The following is a 2,484-nucleotide window of genomic DNA, read 5'->3' as shown; positions in this document are numbered from 1 at the left end:
TGGTGGAAAGTGGCAGGCAGCCGGCGGGTACAAGCAGATCACATGGCGAGAGGAAGCAAGAGAGAGAGAGGGGAGGTGCCAGGGTCTTTTTAAGCAACGAGCTCTCATGGGAACTAATAAAGCGAGAACTCACTCATTAATTCCCCCACCTAGGGAGAGCATTAATCCATTTATGAGGGATATGCCCCCATGACTCAATCGGTTTGCAACACTGCCACATTGGAGATCAAATTTCCACATGAGTTTTAGAGGGGAGAACACATCCAAACTCCATCATAAGGTATCCACTTCGTCTCCCTCAAAAAAGAATGGAAAGAAAAAAGAAAGAAATTTTCTCATAAGAGTGTAGTGACAGATTGCTTAGAATCTTGCTATTGGCTCTCCTTCCTTCCTATGGCTGACAGTAAGAGATACCTGAGGCACTGATACCAATGGAATGATAAGATTTCAAAATAATGGAGACCAGGTGATAGTGCTCAATCATCAGAAGCAATGATGCACAATCATCTTATGAATGGCAAAGGCGAAGTGCCAGCAGGCCTGAAGAAAACTTTGAATATGATTAACGGAGCACAATATTACTAAAGGAAAATTAGGGGGGCAGCCAACAAGATTTATGTTTAGTCTATAAATCTAAAAGAAATCAAGAAATCAATTTGTGATTGCCCAATTTCTTGAACTGAGACAGTTTCCTGATCTGGAACCTAATGACTGAAAGAGTGGCCAGATTTATAGAAGGGAGAACCTTGCAACACTGTCAAGTATATAGGTTAATGATTCACCCAGTCTTTCCCCCACAAAGACCTATGGACATTTCTTATAACTGTGCACAGGAAAAGATTTATAAATACAGTGTTCAAACTTGCTTATACCTACAGACCCAAAGTTTCATTGTTGCCCTCTTGTTAGAATGGGGGCACATACAAGCTGGAAAATAAAAGTAACAGTGTTCCAGGCCTGACTCAGTATGAGTTCACTGGGTCAAAGATCCCACCTGGTGGTCATTTATTTGGTCTTTGAACATATAATGGTGATGGGTACACTTGGTAATTGCCAAATATCCCCCACACATATTAAAAATCTGTCCACTTCACTTGCAGAGGGCCACCTGTTGGCCATCACTATGTCTATAGGTGTGCATATCAGTGGTGTGTTGTGCTCTCTGGAGAACAGAACCTGAGATAAGACTACACGAGCTCCAGAAGGTACAGTTTGGGAAGGGAATTCTGTAATCCCAGGTAACTAGAGGACAGTCCTAAGTGGGGAGGAGCATGGTGTCTAGGTTGCCTTATTCCCCTGAAAGGGCACAGATAGAGAATGACACACAGGGTCTCCAAAGTCAAGGTCAAGGGCAGGGCCTCCTCTAAGGACAGTGCTGAGGGAGAGGAGAATCACAGACTTTGAACTAGCTCTGTAGCTGCCCATTTCCATTGACTCTGGGGGGATAAAATACCTCCCACAGTATGTGGCACTGGCTTTATTTATTTTATCTGGATAGTATATTTTGATACATGGTAGAACATCTTCAGTTCTTAATTATCATTTTTGCAATTGTCTGGTTTGTTCTTGAACCTTTTCTTTGCCAACTGGATTTTAGAAACCAGAGCTCAATTTTCAACAAGTCTTTAGATTTTTACTGAACTTGCATTTATAGATTAACTCTGAGAAAATTTTGTATCATGATAGTAAATCTTGTCCACAAACATAATTTATATCTTCAGTTTGGTGAGTTTACACAGAAAATTGAATCCCTTGAGTACTGCCAAGGGAAACGTGAATTGGCACTAGAATTAAAAGAACAATTTAACAATGACAAGAATAGTTGAGTTTGGCTGCTCTAGATATCTCATAAAAACAGAGAGTAGAATGGTGGTTTCCAGGTGCTGGGTGAGGGCAGTTGCTCTCCAATGTGTATAAAGTTTTGGTTATGCAAGATGAATAAGTTCTAGAGATCAGCTGCACAACATTTTACCTATAGTTAACAATACTGTACTGTGCACTTTATAAGTTGTTAAGAGAGTGGTTCTCATGATGAGTCTTACCACAATAAAATAGTAATTAATTGATTAATTAAATATAATTAATAAAAGTAATAGTGGAATATATGCAGATCACATTACCCAGGATTTCTAGCATATGCACAAAAGGCAAGAATTATGGCTTTCTATGTAAAAGCAGAATATTGAAAACTAACTGTACATGAATCTGGGAATATGCAACTATTGTGATTTGTACACAAAGCATTTGCCTATGAAAAACTAATAAGCTATATTCATATTTATTAATATAAAACTATGTTAAAGAGTTAATACTTGAGAGAGAATATTTGCAAACCACGTATACAATTAAGGACTTGTGTCCAGAATATACAAAGAACCCTCAAAAACTGATAGTAAAAAAAACAAACAATCCAATTAGAAAAGAGGCAAAGGTCACGTAAACACGTTTTACTAGAGAGGATATACAGATTGCAAATAAGCATAC

At 38.6% G+C, this 2,484-nt stretch overlaps 1 pseudogene; it reads left to right on the top strand.

The window, feature by feature from the left end:
• Positions 1–1,942, top strand: part of LOC103610650 — a 9,299-nt pseudogene extending 7,357 nt beyond the window's left edge.
• Positions 1,943–2,484: the final 542 nt, after the last annotated feature.

The sequence above is a fragment of the Galeopterus variegatus genome, unplaced genomic scaffold, assembly GCF_000696425.1.
Source record: "Galeopterus variegatus unplaced genomic scaffold, G_variegatus-3.0.2 Scaffold11487, whole genome shotgun sequence".
Taxonomy (NCBI): Eukaryota; Metazoa; Chordata; class Mammalia; order Dermoptera; family Cynocephalidae; genus Galeopterus; species Galeopterus variegatus.
The sequence above is the reverse complement of the archived record's forward strand: the minus strand, read 5'-3'. Positions and strand labels throughout refer to the sequence as shown.